Below are 16,342 nucleotides of genomic sequence, written 5' to 3'. Positions count from 1 at the left end.
AAGCAACTGAGTCTCAGACTGACCGCCGCGGAGGCTATATAAACGTGACTTCACAAATATGGTGTGTCGCTAAATAGCGGTAATGGTAATCGCGTTACCATCGAGAATGATCGTAAAATGAGTTTTGTCGTAGCTTTTAGTTATTTTAAAGACGGGACTTTGGAGATGTTTGTTATTTGTCGTTCGCACAAAAGAAAAATGTAAGGCTCGAATTAGGAAAAAGAGATCGATTCTCGGACCGTAGAGCTGGAGGTTTAATTTTATTATTGTGTTCGCGGGCACGTGTAAACGCTTCTTGACGGAATCTTATATGGGCTTTAGGAGTATTCTTCAAGTATTAACCTGCATTGCCATGACAACCATTCAAAGCTCTTTCCTGGGGACCACACCATACAAGTTGTCCTACCTGAAAAAAAGGAATGTTAATGTCCAGTAGTAGGCTTCTATTTGTTCATACTTGCCTTTGACGAATCAAAGCATAATCAAACTCATCCAAGATAGCCCATACTAATACTGAGAGAGTTCAGAATTTCTCGCAAGAAGTATTTGATGTCGCAGAAAAAAAAAACCAAAGAATGAACATCATATTTCTCTCTGAGTAAATCTGGCGGCAGTATTCAGACCCGTTATGGGGGTACATCATGAGAAAAGCTCATATGAAACCTGGGGAAATGCTATTCCTGGTGTACATTTTAGTGTTAAGTTGCTCTGCAGGTATGATTTTACGGCATGGTCCAACGCCTTTTGAGGAACCGTTGTGCTAATAAAGTGCAGAAAGATTGATCTATTTAAAACTGGTAAGAAATCTTAGAAACACGAGAGAGTGAAGCCTGGCCGGAAGATCCAAGGGTCTGTGATGCCGGCCTACCGCACCGAGCATTCGCTAAACATCAAGGAGCAGTTGCCGTGCAGATGGACGAAAAAACTGTGGTGAGTCAAGTACTGAGGTAGTATCCTTAGATAGGTACACTGAAAGCGTTGAGGCCAACACTTGCTACACCGTGAATAAGGAGCAGTTATTGTACCAGCATTTTTCAGGGCCACAACTGTCTGAAGCAAAAGTGTAGCAGTTTCGCCCGAAAGGCTAAAGATCGCTTGTGATAGCAAATTATTAGATCCCTATACGAACTAAGAATAGCAGTTTTATCGGCCCTGTAAACTTACAAATATTAGCGTACTAAATTAATTTTCACAGAGTCACGCGCGCAGAAGCAAACTTCAGCACATCTCACTCGATGACCGTGGACATTTGTTGTCAAAACGCCGGCGTGAGCAAGCTCGGCAGTAGCAGCGAAGAAATTGCCTTCGTGCTGCCTCTCGCTTCAACAAGTAAGCGGCAAGAACACAGCACACACGAAGCTATCGGCAATCGGCGTACTCTGACCCCATCACAAATTGCTTTCAAGGTAGGCCCCAAACGGCCACACATGGCCGTGCCATACGCAGCCGCAGCCGCCGGAGTAGAACGCCCTCACTCCCCCGTGCCTTCCGCACGTTGGAAGGCAGCGCGCTTTCTCCTTACTTTCCTCCACTGCGCGCGTGATCGAGTCACGATCGTCGGCTCACCCTCGTAAGCTTTCACTTGGGCATACAACATAGGGCGTGTGCCCACGATGTTATCACCATTGGAACTTATATGGAACATCACGACGACGGCGGAAGTGCGCATGGAGTGTCAACATAATTGCTATAGCAATACAATTGCGCGGGCTATCGTTCGAGCTAGCGAGTCCAGCGAATGACAGCTACACACATCACCCAACTGGCAGGTAGCTGCTTGAAGTTAGGACCGGCGACAGTGACTGGTGCACTTTTCCGGTGCCTTATTAAGACACCTGGTCAGTGACAGATTTGTGGTGAAAGGAGTGGGTCCCTGTAGCCAACATTAATAAAGCCGTCAGCCTACGCGGAACAAAGTGGCCTGACTTAAGAGTTCTTTCGCAGCGGCAGCCCTTGACTGACCACACCAGCGAACGGAAACGCAGCCGGTGGGACGTGGTGCTGCCATTCCCTGGAGGGTGGCAGTGTCTCCATGGTGACAAGGGCACTGCAGGAACTCCGCTCGTTCAGCCGACGCCAAACAGATGCATCTTTGGCGCAGGCAAACAAGAGCATAGTGAACGCTGAACTGACCATGGCCAGCTAGTCGGGTCTCGCCTCCAGGTCAAACGGGCATACGCTATGAATGGCATTTCTATAAATCATGCACCGCTGGGTTGCACGTATTGCATATGTACGTACCCCCTGGTGAAGGGATTTGGTGTCCGATGACACAACAATCTTGGCCAACATAGAGAAACTCGTGTATAAGGGGTTGAGGAGGCGTTACTCCTGCAAAAGAGCCAGTGGTTCCGGTGTATAATAATTTCGGATTCGTAGGCTAAACATATACACACACACACACATATATATATATATATATATATATATATATATATATATATATATATATATATATATATATATATATATATATATATATATATATATATATATATACCGCTGCCCATAAGGCGTTATACAGTAGATGGTGCAGAACATCGTACATAAGGACTTGTGCGCAGTGAAAAGATAATTATTTATCTATATTTAATAAGAACATCAGAGCTTTTCATTGGTGTTTCAGAATAGACGCGCTTTCAGTATGAGAGGAGGACTTTAATCAGAGCCGGAGGTGGCTACATTAACCAAATGCCTGGCATGCTGCATTAGATAAATAGCTTCAAGAAGAAATAATATTTTAAACTGTAAAAAAAGAATGAAATCATGAGAACAACAGGAAAATAAGCACATATTTTCTTGTACAAATAAATGCTAGAAATTGGTAACAAAGAACGAAATTATTTACAAATCTTGCAAAACTTAATGACTTATCGTACTCAAATGTACTTGTTCATTCAAGATTAAAAAACGGAGCATGATATAAGAGGCTTAGGCATGTTATTAAAATTCTTCATTGCGCATTTCTTGCATGCGGAAGTATATTGCGGTGGACCCCATCTCACGACGACTCTCCGTGGTAATGCGTTCGCATGGAATCGCTATTGCATCCAGAACATCTTTTAATATCCAAACGAGTTCTAGCATGAGGTGTGTACTGCCGCGGGACTCCTCTTTGGCGCTTCCCTAAGAACATGATGATGATTAGGATGGTGATGATGATTATATATTGCCATTCCCATCGACACGGGCGGTGGCAAATACTCACCTACCTTGCTTGAGTTACTAAGGTATGCTATACATACTTTTCAATATAGCATTTTAAAGCCAAGCTTTCTTTGCCTCTCCCTTCGACTTTTCCGCTGCTCCTTCTGCTGGTGTTGCTGCTGATGTCTGGCACACCGTATCGGGGCGTGGTTCAGAGCTTGTGTATACATGACAGGAGCGTGACAGACCAGAAAGGCGACGCAAGAAACTTGTTTGACCTTAGCACCGTGTAAAGTGTGCACAATGTCCTCTGGAGCTTCCTGGGTACCGCGGCATTATCCTTTTGATGTAATTACCCGCGACCCCCGCAAAAGCATTGTAGAAATGGCAGTGCTTACCTTTTTACTAACGTGCAAGTCCAGAGGGAAGCTAGCCTGAATGGCAAAAAGGAGGGGGAGAGCAAGCACAGAATGGGTAGAGCCCACGCAGTCGCGATACGAGTGAGTATCAGCCTTGCCACTGTTCGCTCACTGTTTCCATACAAGGGTGGTGGGCGGGGGGGGGGGGGGAGATTCGGAAAAGCTGACAAGAGAAGGGAAGGGAACACTGCTCCTAGTCACGACTGCGGTTTAGGGCAAACGGCATAAAATTAACTTCACGGTATGATGCGGTACGTAGCTGCTATTTCCGAAAAATAAACCCCAAATGAACAACGCACCCTCTTCATAATGACAGAATGTCGAACACCGAGCTGCCCGCAATTCTGTCCGTAACCACCAACATCACTATTCGTTCTCCGCCGCCCATCACATTCTACGACCTGTGTCAGTGGCCAGCATGGCTACTCCAATACGAGGACTGTGCGTTCGCGTCGGGTTTGACCGCTACTTCCGAAAATACCTAAATCTGTTCGCTCCCGTACTGCATGAATATTTAAGAACGGGTTTGATTTGTTCATGATGGACGGCGAAGCGTACCGTTCCTCTGAAGCCGTAAAAGAGGAGCACACGCGCCTATCGTGCGTCCAGTCCACGAAGTGTACGAATCTACCGGGTGCACCAACGTATGCAGACGCCCTGTGAAATGGTGGACACCTTCAACAAAATGCTTCGAAACATGGTGAAAAAGTGCAAATACTCGTTGGTCGTACGCGACCAGTTCGTCATGAGCCTGCTCAACACTCGCTTGTCGGACCACCTTTGTCAAAACCTAAACTTACGCTCCAGGAGGCACTCACTCAAGCTAGACAGCATGCAGACCCAGAAAAAAAAACTGGCATTCCCGTAATCGAGAATAGATGTAAGCATGAAATGACAACCGGCAAAGCAGATTGGTTGGAGATGATACTTGCCACAATCTTAAATTGGGTGAAGTGCATGTTTGCAACGGCAGACCTAACCACACCACAGCGCACCACACCATACTGTGCACTGGGCCATGTGAACGCCGCCCGGCTGGAAGAACAAAACCGGCTGAAGGCGGCACAACAGGCAACGAAAGACGCCAGGAAGACCGAGCACACTGCCCAGCTAGAAGAAATGCACTTGAACGAGGCGCGTGCCAACGTCTCGGCAAATCTCAATTCTTGCTCCGTGACCTCGACGCAACAGGCCACGTGTTGGGCCGCCACTGAGCAAAGGGTTGGCTTCACGGAGCTTTCGCTTGCCTAGGTTTCCCGGGTGAAGTAATGCTCTTTCCTAACTTTTTCCTTCTGCCATGAAGGCAAATCAGTGCTTCCAGATGCGTCGTGCGCCACGCCACACAGCAGCTCGGCGAACGCAGTAGATCCGCGGCAAATTCCATCTCCCAGAATGGAAGTGTACGGTGCCCTGCATCTGCCGGCAGGTCATCGCCTATTGAAAATTACAAATTAAACTTCAGCGCACTAGAAGTTACGGCTTGAGCGATGTTGTGAACGAAGATTACGAAGAGTGGGCACACCGGCTGGCAGTCCAACAACATCGCGATGAATCCATTTCTGCTTTTCACGCAGGTATTGCTACTTGGAACGACAGAGGCGGCCAGTGCAACGAATGAAGCTGTGTGTCGAGTTGGCTCAGCTCACTCGAACGGAGACTGCGCACAAGAACTGCCGCATCAAGTCAACACTGACAGCTGGACACCGCCCCCTTCATCGTCGTCGTCTTCCCTCTACATAAGGAGTAGCCCGGTCTGGGATTCCTTCAGTGGGCACACCGGCTGGCAGTCCAACAACATCGCGATGAATCCATTCCTGCTTTTCACGCAGGTATTGCTACTTGGAACGACAGAGGCGGCCAGTGCAACGAATGAAGCTGTGTGTCGAGTTGGCTCAGCTCACTCGAACGGAGACTGCGCACAAGAACTGCCGCATCAAGTCAACACTGACAGCTGGACACCGCCCCCTTCATCGTCGTCGTCTTCCCTCTACATAAGGAGTAGCCCGGTCTGGGATTCCTTCAGTGGGCACACCGGCTGGCAGTCCAACAACATCGCGATGAATCCATTCCTGCTTTTCACGCAGGTATTGCTACTTGGAACGACAGAGGCGGCCAGTGCAACGAATGAAGCTGTGTGTCGAGTTGGCTCAGCTCACTCGAACGGAGACTGCGCACAAGAACTGCCGCATCAAGTCAACACTGACAGCTGGACACCGCCCCCTTCATCGTCGTCGTCTTCCCTCTACATAAGGAGTAGCCCGGTCTGGGATTCCTTCAGTGGGCACACCGGCTGGCAGTCCAACAACATCGCGATGAATCCATTCCTGCTTTTCACGCAGGTTAGTAATAATTATGGTTCTATTCGAACGAGTGATCGTTGTTTCGTCCAGCTGGTGTGCCCTCACAATGTGTGTACATTATTTTCGCACTTACGGAATGTTTTTGTTGCTCTTCTTATGCTCTGCGGGGACGTTGAGTGTAACCCTGGGCCCGCTACTACTGAGGAACTGCTTCGTCAGCTACTCGAAGGGCAGAAAACCATGCAAAAACGGTTGGGTGCAATAGAAGTTCAGTTAAAACAGGTGGAAGAATCTATGTCAACTGTAAAAGAACTAGGCTCTAAGATTGCCGGTTTGGAAATCACTGTCCAAAGTCTTGAAAGGAAACTGGTCGACCTTGAGGATAGAAGCCGCCGCAATAATCTTATCTTATTTGGTATTAGCGAAAAGGTGTCTGAAACTTCGGCAACACTTTCTGAGACAGTGGTGAACCTATTTCAGGACAAGTTGGGCGTACAGGTCTCCTCGATAGAAAGAATCCATAGGCTAGGTCGCAAACAAGCAAACAAATCTCGGCCAATAATTCTTAAAATGTTCAATCACTGCGAAAAAGTGAATATACTTAAGAATTCTCATAAATTTAAGGGAAGTGAAATCTCTGTGTCTGAGGATTTTTCCGCTGCTACAAGAACAATTAGAAAAAACCTCTGGGCGAGTGCAGCTGAGGACAGAAAAGAAGGCAAGAAAGTGAAACTTGTATACGATAAGATTAAGATAGATGATGACATGTTTCAATGGGACAGCACTTTGATGAAAAGGGTTCCAATTGTTCAAGGAAGCCGCAGTGTAAAACGAACACAATGAATAAATGATTGCCCTAAAAAGACGTTCCGGTGCATCAATGTCAATGCCCGAAGTATAGCGAACAAATTAACAGACTTAGACAGCATTATCTTAGCACATCACCCTCACGTTGTAGTAGTGACGGAAACGTGGTTACATCCAGATATTTATGACAGCGAAGTAACACCGTGTGGTTATAATATTTTCCGGAGCGACAGAAATGGTCGCGGTGGTGGCGTCGCAATAATATACAAAGAATCTCTGCGAGTGTCAAGGTTACCAAACATTGACGGGCTAGAAAGTGTAATAGTTAAAGTATTCCTAGAGGAATTCCATTTAATAATTGGGGGATTTTATCGGCCCCCGAGCTCCAATAATACATTCATAGAAAAGCTTAATGAATTCTTATGCCAAAATGAAATCCGTTCTGCTAACTTGTTGTTGACTGGGGATTTCAACTTTCCGTCAATAAATTGTTTAACCGATACTCCAGAGGCTTTAACTAGTGCCGGTCAATCATTCCTCGATGTGGTGCTCTTGCATAATCTGACTCAGCTAGTCACTGAGACCACCCGCGTACAAGATTGCTCACAGTCAACTCTGGACCTCTTCCTTGTTACCGCCAACCTGCTACGCCGTAAGCCCCATGTGGATGTCTCAGAAGGAATATCAGACCACAAAATGCTAAATCTAACCTTGGAACTGCACACTACACCTAAGCTTCAGAAGAAAGAGATAGTTATTCCCTTGTTCTCACGTGCAAGTGACGTCGATATTTTAGATGAATTATACAGTTCGTTTTCTTCTTTTTCTGGTTTGTATGAATCACAGAGTTGTTCTGTAGAGCACATGTGGGCCTTCTTCAAAAACCTAGTTCACCGATGCATAACTGACTTTGTGCCAAGAAAACGGAAAATAGTGCGCAGCAGCAATCCATGGATGACAAAGGACATTGCGCGTCTGGGGCGAAAGCTGAAAAAAGCAAGACGTCAGCATACAAAACGTCTTTCACAGACCACAGCCGATAAGATTTCCGCACTGCGCCAGTCGTTACGGGACTCTATCAGTAAGGCTAAACACTATTTCCATACCGTGCATATGAAAAACTTCCTTCTCTTATCCCCAAGTAAGTTCTGGCGATATCTCGCGCCGCGCAAGAAATCGGTTCTTGGCCTCTCTACAGATGTCGTGCGTAGTCGCGCTAAATTAGAAATTGCACAAGCGCTCAACCAGTACTTCAGTTCGGTATTCACACATGACGACGGTTTCGCACCACAGTCCTATTCCATGGTTGATTTACCTCCAATCACTGACATTTGTGTAACTGAGGAAGGCGTGTTAGCTCTTCTGCTCAACATAGACACCAAGAAGTCGCCAGGTATCGATGAAATACCCAACACCTTTCTAGTCCGTTATGCTGAGTGGTGTGCAAGGTACTTAACCTTAGTTTTTAAGAAGTCTCTAAAACGCTCAGAGTTGCCATCAGATTGGAAATTCGCAAAAATTACTCCGATTCCTAAAGAACAAAACCCGTCAACACCTTCTTCCTACAGGCCGATTTCTCTTCTGTGTACTTCCGTAAAGCTGCTAGAACACATCATCTGTAAACACATAACCAATTTTCTCGAGGAGAATCACGTTATCGATAACCGACAGCATGGGTTCCGTCGCGGTCTTTCCACTATTACTCAACTGATTGCAACTGTCCACGACCTGGCAGCAGCATTAGATAGGCGAAGTCAAGTCGATATCATTTTTCTTGATTTCGAGAAGGCTTACCGCGTATCACATCATAAATTATTGTTAAAATTAAAACCCATATTAAAACACGATTGCCTTCTCTCGTGGATTGAAGCCTATCTTTCGCACAGGCGTCAAAGTGTAGTTGTCGATGGTGTCCTTTCTGATGCGGTCCCAGTGGATTCCGGTATTCCGCAGGGCTCTGTCCTAGGTCCCCTTTTCTTTCTAGTGTTCATTAACGACATTGCTGAAAACATACATGTTAAACTGCGACTGTTCGCTGATGATTGTATAATTTATCAAGAAATTTCTAGTCCTGACGATCAACTTCTTTTAAGCGATTCCCTATCTACAATTGAAAACTGGTGCTCGACGTGGCAAATGACTGTGAATTTGAAAAAGACCGTAGCAATGACTGTCACACGTAAAAAGAATCCCTTAAGCTTTACATATCGCATAGCCAACAAACCTCTTTTAGTCGTAAATACCTTTAAATACTTAGGAATTCACATAACCTCTGATCTTCGATGGAATGCACATATCTCGTATATCGAAAAAAAAGCCCTAAGACAACTGCATTACTTGAGGAGAACACTAGCTCAATCTACTCAAGAAATAAAGCTTTTAGCCTATAAAACCTATGTACGACCGCTATTAGAATATGCTGCGGCAGTATGGGATCCCTGGACTGAGAGTAACAAAGTGAAACTAGAAAATGTCCAACGCAAGGCAGTCAGGTTTATATTTAATTGTTACAGCTGGAATATCAGCCCAACAGCCCTGATGAACACTGCAGGACTCGAACAATTGGACCTCCGACGTCACCGCGAACGACTAAAACTATTTTACTTATATTATCATAATAAAATAAAACTAGAGGAAGGCATTCTAGTTGAGCCCCTTACCCACCGCCCTACGCGTTCCTATCATTCCAAAAAAGTCGGCGCAATCTCGTGCAAAACAAATGTTTTCAAATACTCATTTTTTCCCCACACCATTGTTCAATGGAATGATCTGCCTGGAAACGTGGTCAGTTCTGAAACGGTGAACTTGTTTTTACAAGCCCTGAATGAACAATAGGGCACACATGCAATTTGTTTTGAGTCGAGTGTTTTGTTTTTTTTGATTCAACTGTGTTTTGCACTCCAGCCGAGTCTCGTTGTTTGCTTCTTTTGTTGCAATGTACGTTTTCTTTGTTCCTGTTATCTCTGTACCCCACTCCTGCCTAAGGCTTGTAATACAGGCCGGCAGTATTTGCAAAATAAATAAATAAATAAATAAAGAACTCGGAAGCAATCTTTTGCGAGTAACTACGGAATCTAATGGTATGCAATGCGGTCCTGTACAAGGGGTGGGGGGATCTCAATTTGTTCTCGCAACTTGCCTCTATGTTCTCGTTTGATTGCGAGGATAACGGCTCTGGCTTTCGGCACAAGATCACTTGAAGGTCGCTGACAATGAGAGCTAAGATAATTTTATGCTTTAGAAAGGACTACAGAACGGTAACTGACTGCCGGGAGCCCTCAACGTCGACACCGTGTCGCGGAAGTAAACCAAGACGACGGCAAAGTTACGGTTTCAGGAAACTTCCAGAAGGAGAGAGAACCAGTACCGCGACCAGCTTCGAAGTGAACCGAAAAGTTCATGCGGTTACTGCAGTAACGAACTGCTTTCGAGCTCCATTTGTCCAGCTTGACGAGCGACGTTCAGCCTTTGCGGAAAACAGGGACATTTCGCATCAGTCTAGCGCTCCGGGACGAAGTGTCTCAGTCACATACAGCTGTTCTCAGTCGCGTCGTCGCAAGAACAAGGCCAGCACGTCCTGGTACAGGTGAACGGCTACCCTCATAACATCAAAACAGACTCAGGCGCGGACGTTTGCACCGTGCTCCGCTCGTTTTCTGGATGTCTCGCCTCGCTCGAGCAAGCCACCGGTCAGCGGCTTATTGGTCCGGGCCGCTGTAAACTGGACTTGCTCGTTACGTTCCCCTCTACGCTGTCTTGGCGAGGGCGCTCTATCAAGCAAAAGCTGTACGCCGTTGACAGTGTTGACACGCCCCTCTCTGCGCGATAATCACGCTCGGGATAACTCACTTCTTTGACCCTGTAGCAGGCGCCCCGGCCGCCGTGACGCCACCACCACCACCTGTAGCCGCTATGTCGCTCTTCACAGGAATATAATACGACGCCGGATATGTACCACAAGCGCATTAAACCGGGAACCGCGCCGTTTACCCTAACGGTCGCAAGGGGATACCGATTCCCCTCAGGGGAATGGTGAAAGACTAACTATTCTATGCTTCGACCTGATCAACCTCAAACAGATGGTCCTGCGTGAAAAGCACCTCATACCTACGGCTAACCAGGTGCTCAAACTGCTTAGGTCTACAATAGTATTATCAAAACTAGGCGCCAGGGCCGTATTTCATGAAATACGCCTCGCCCAAAACCCGCAAGAATACATCACATTCACTGGGCCCTTTAACCACTATTGTTACTGCCGTTTGCCCTTTGGAATCTCAACGGCGGCAGAGGGATGCCAGCGCCAACTGTCCATAGTACTGGAAGGTGCCAAAGGCTGTGTGAACATGGTGGGACATTCTGGTGTTTGGCAGAAATCGCTTAGAGCACGACAGCCGTCCTCAAGCCGCCCTTCTGAGACCAGAGGAAGCCGGTGTTGGCTTGAATGTTTCAAAGTGTTGCTTCTGTGTATCATCGGTCAAGTTCTTCAGTGTTGTCTCTAGCTCCAGTGGCCTGACCGAAACGAGGTAATTTCTGTCATTAGCATGCAGCCTCCAACAGACTATAGGTTAGTGTAAGGTGCTTCTCTGGGATGCTGGACCATGTTGGACACGTTTTGCCAAATGTGTCCCCGGCCGCAGCGTCTCTAAGGCTGCTACTAAACAACGACACTGTTTTGGGCATACGATAGAACATACAAAACATACAAAATGGACATACAAAACGGGTGCCTCACGTTCATGCATCGCTCACCACAACCTTGAATTTTCTACATCAGTATGTGCCGATGCCGGCTCCTATAGACTGGCCTCAGTCCGTCTGCAGGATCGACCAACTCGGTAAATACGAGTGGTAGCCTTCGCATCGCGAGCCCCGACTTCTGCTGAACAGCGGCGCCGCCAAATTGAAAAGGAGGCACTGGCAGTCTGATGGGCAGTCCAGAGGTTAGACTAGGATAGTTACTGGGATAATATGACCTATACTCCATGCTTTTTCTAGTGGAACGGTTTCGCATTAAGCTCTTGCACTATACCAATTCACGGCCAAGTATGTCCCAAGCAAACTCCTAGCGACGGCCGACACTCTGTCAGAGGTCCTCAGCGCTCCACCTCTCCAGCCTCTGCGGATGGCGTCGAGCTCTCTGTGTCGTAGTAGTCAAAGGTCTTCTTTCAACTTCTTTCAAAGCGCCATGAAGACTTCCGAGTTCATCAGCAATCAGACGAGGAATGCTAAGCGATAAAGAATAATTTTTCCATTGGCTGCTCCAAAACGTTTCAACTATTCCTTCAAAAAGCGCCCACTGCTGGCACACGCACGCAAACATACACTAATACGTGCGTGCACACGCACACACACGCAAACGCACGCATGCGCACGCGCCACTCGAAAGCTCAAACACGCATACTGTAACGCGCATGCAAATGCCATTACGCAGCAACACGCATGCGTATACATGTGTGCACGCTCGCACATGTGCACACAAGCATGCACACGTGCGCTCAAGAAGTGTGCACTCTCTCTCCTTCCTGGCTGCTTCTCAGAAACCTGCGCATGCAAACAGACCGCATAAAGGTACGTCCTCACTTGCGGAAATAAGCGCACACAAGGCGGCGCGCTTAAAAACGGTCGCGGTCTCGCCTGCTGCTACAGACTCTCGCCTGCAGCAGCAGGCGAGAGTTCTCGCCATCTCTCGAGATGCCTCGGGAGCTCGCGAAAATTCCTGCGCGTTTCAGTCGTCGTTCCTCCCCGACTGCTGGGACACGGGGCGCGCGCCATTCGGGCTTGCCGGCGAGAGCGTTGACCTCCCCGCCCACGTGACGACTTTGGCGTCTGTAATTGGCTCGCTCGGGCTTGCGGAAACACGGCGCCGCGAAAAAATCGTTTGGGGACCCATCCTCGCAAGGCAGAGAATTGTTGCCACGAAAGCGCCTTTCGCGGCGCGCGTTCTTAAGCGCACCGCATTGCGTGCATTGCGCACCGCATTGCGTGCGCTTATTTCCGCAAGTGAGAACGTACCTTAACACTCTCTCAGCTATTACCGTTCCATCGCCAACTCCAATAAATCGTATTACGGTTTCAATTTGGAACTTCTTCAAGTCGAAAAAAATTATGTTATGGGGTCGTACATGCCAAAACCACTTTCTGATTTTGAGGCACGCCGTATTGGAGGACTCCAGAGATTTCGACCACCTGGGGTTCTTTAACGTGCACCTAAACCTAAGTACAGGTGCGTTTTCGCCCCCATCGAAACTCGGCCGTCGTGGCCGGGATTCTATCCCATGACCTCGTGCTCAGTAGCCCAACACCATAGCCACTGAGCAACCACGGCGGGCGACTACAAGTCGATAGAATCGACACGAATTGCGCTACGTACGTACGCGCATATTGCCTCTGGAACCAAGAGGCTTTCACGGCGCTCGTCGAACGCGCTAGTAGTCAGCAACTTCGCTAAACAGAAGGCATGGTATAATTTGTGTGCGGCCGCCCTTGTGTGACCGTGTGCGTGAGTGTTTTTGTGAGTGTGTGTGCTTGCATACGTGTACTCGTGTTTGGACTCTATGCACTCACACAAAGCTTGGCTATATATAGATCCCAATTCCTTGCATATGCGGCATATTTTTCTTCCTTCTTCTGACGTAATCATGTTGTCGACATTGACTCCTGAATATGCCGCCATTAAATGCCATTGTCGTCAGACAGTCGCTATCGTAAATCCGTTGCCCTACAGTCATCGCATTATCGCCGTGGTTGTGCCATCGTCGTCATTGCAGCTTGGTTATCTGGCTGTCGTCAAACTGTTGTCCTCACGTCACCATCGTCGTTCACTGGTGCTCATCTTCTTTTCTTCATGTTCTCGTCACGCTGTTGTTATACCATCGCGAACATTTATGAGTCATTATCTCATTGCCGTGATGCCTTCGTCGTTATACCACCCTTCCACTTCCTATTGTCTTCCTTCCTTATTCTTTATTCTATGTTCCTCACTGCGTCTGCGTCATAGAATCGTCTTCATGCCACCGTGCTCGTGGGTGATCTTGGAAAGCTAGGGCCATAGCAAAGTGGGCCGATATCGGAATGTGTCGCATATTGCCGCAGCGAAGAATGTCTCAGATCACCACACCTGTTAAATTGACGTATGTTCAGGGATACGATACGCCTCTACATTGCTAGAATATAAATCGCATTAGCTTGTCGGCAGTCATTGCCAGATGACGTCTGGCGTATTTTTTACTTATAGCGTTTATGTATATATATATATATATATATATATATATATATATATATATATATATATATATATATATATATATATATATATATATATTAGAGAGAGAGAGAGAGAGAGAGAGAGAGAGAGAGAGTGAGAGACCTTGGTTTTCTCACCTTTTACAGTGAGCTCCACATATTTACCCTCACAATCATCTACGCATGCAAGTTCCAATGACCTGAAAATTGAGAAAATGGTTAAGTGTATAATGCGCATCAATGCCTCCTGTTTGATTTAGTTATAACTGTGTCAATTAATCAGCAAAATATTTTGGTGAAGAACACAGAAATATGTATACAAATGTAGTTGCACCGATAGCCTAATGTGATTAGGGGCTCCTCCCATATGCAGTAAGACATGGGCAGGTTGGATTAGAGGGGAAAAACACAAAGAACATATACATGCATACACATGTACACTTAGAATAAATACACAAACATATATTCTACATAACATAATCATCATACATACATCATAACATACACACAAGTTCACAGGTATTGGATAGACAAAAAAATTCACCGAGACAGCAGTTGCGGTTACATTGCTGCCGCGTACAAGCTAAACATAGTACATGTTTATACAATTCTATAGAAAGCAATCAGGAAAGGAAGGCGCAATATATAAACAGTAGGCAAACAATAAATCACATGAGTTTCACTTAACAATTTAAATCGCTATATAGGTCAACGAAAAAACAAAAGTGATGCGCCAAACAGCTGCAATCGAAAAACAGATAATAATACAATATATTCTCAACAGTTTACAAATAATTGGTAACAGTCTTTTCAGAAGCTTGTAAATAAAGACGATCTACTGTTTCTTGTGGGAAGTTGTTCCAATCGTCTATGCTTCGAACCAAGAGCGAACGGTTGAGTGATTCTGTTCTATAATTACGTGGTATAGTATATTTTGAATGCTTTGTTCTCTGGTTACCAGATTCTGCTTTATGGTCCCCGCTTAATGCATGAAGAATAAACGTCATGATGTTAAGCTGCATTTTCTGCTTGACAGTCACAAGACCAGCTCTGCTTCTGAGTTCGGTGATGGACTGTGTTTTAGAGTGTGTGTTAAGGATAAACCTCAAGGTCTTCTTTTACACGGGCTCATATTTTACCGTGTGTAATGCCAGGGGGGCGATATACTGCAACAATTAGAAGTTAGAGACGACCGATCTCTATGCTACTCAAGATAGACTCCAGTTCTGGAGGGGGTAAAATTTCAGTGGAGACTATTCAAGTTTTATAACAAATAGAAATTTCCTGCTCTTCTAGACCCTCCGTCTTTGCGACAAGTAGTAAAGTTCGGAGGAAGAAAATCAGCGCTCTCAAGTGATTCATTTAAACAGGATTCAGTCGCAATTGCAACACCCTGTTCATGTTCCAAGAGAACGGCTTCCGAAAGTGATGATTTGTTGCATATGCCTCGTGCATTGATGTTTAATGTGACTAGCCTCTAAGGCAAACTCTTCACGGGCGCAAGAGCTGTTTTCGCTCTCGTTGGACTTCCACACTTCTCGGTCGTTATCAAGCTTATCGCAAACCCTCCGACCTTTACCAGCCTTTATCAACCTTATGGAACTTGATCTGACCCTTATCAACCATACCGCCGTGCCGAAGTCCGATAAGGTTTGTGGACTTGATCCGACCCTTATCGCTAGTTATCGACTTTATCGACCACCATCCGACCATTATCAGCCCTTATTTATTGTTATCAACCTTGCGGGAATTGATCCGACCTTTATCAACCTCTATCTGTCCTTATCAGCCTTATTGCACATGATCTAACCCTTATCAACACTTCTCAGTTTTTATCAACATTATCAGAATTGTTCCGACTATTGTAAACGCTCATAGCTCTTTAGCCTCTCATACATCCGCGTTCACGCATCATCTGCAGGAGCTTGATGTGAGCGAGTCGGTGTAACACACTTGAAGAAAAAAAAAATGCTAAAGGGACGAGGACGAAAAGAACGAACATGTACGATGGGCACGCGCTAACTTCCAACTAAAGTTTCATTATCAACCGTGATCAGAGCTGTATAACCCCTCATCACTCCTTATCAACTCATTGACTGCTTACCTGTCATTTTTGCGCTACAACGCAGACAACGCAGTGCAACACATTCGTATGATTCAGATATATTCGCCTTCTGCAGCATGGGTGTTTAGCCCAGTGGATAAGACGCTCGATTTCTGAACGTGCGGTCTAAGGTTGAAATGTCGCCACCAGTTTTAAAAGCGAGGTGTGTGAGACCGGGCTAGTTAGTATTCCATGCTGAAGTGACTAGCGCAAGATTGGACACGGTACACTAAAAAGGCGGCAAGGGCTCGCGCTTGTCATCGTCGCCTTTTTAGTGTCCCGTGTCCACTCTTGCGCTAGCCACTTCAACTTTAAAAGCGAAG

The 16,342-nt window shown here is 46.3% G+C and overlaps 1 protein-coding gene across 3 annotated transcripts in view; it reads right to left on the bottom strand.

Moving 5' to 3' along the window:
- Positions 1-241: 241 nt before the first annotated feature.
- The window catches only part of LOC129383447 (uncharacterized), a 110,119-nt gene continuing 94,018 nt past the window's right edge, over positions 242-16,342 (bottom strand). Inside the window, exons 9-11 of one of the 3 annotated variants that reach the window (XR_008611352.1) lie at positions 14,054-14,115; positions 2,242-2,331; positions 242-406 (exon numbers count right to left, since the gene is read on the bottom strand). The gene's annotated coding sequence lies outside the window, so the exon portion shown is untranslated. The remainder of the gene's footprint in view (positions 407-2,241; positions 2,332-14,053; positions 14,116-16,342) is intronic. The other 2 variants (XR_008611353.1, XM_055068022.1) reach the window with 2 other exon arrangements.

The sequence above is a fragment of the Dermacentor andersoni genome, chromosome 8, assembly GCF_023375885.2.
Source record: "Dermacentor andersoni chromosome 8, qqDerAnde1_hic_scaffold, whole genome shotgun sequence".
NCBI classification, from domain to species: domain Eukaryota; kingdom Metazoa; phylum Arthropoda; class Arachnida; order Ixodida; family Ixodidae; genus Dermacentor; species Dermacentor andersoni.
This window is presented reverse-complemented; position numbering and strand designations above follow the sequence as displayed.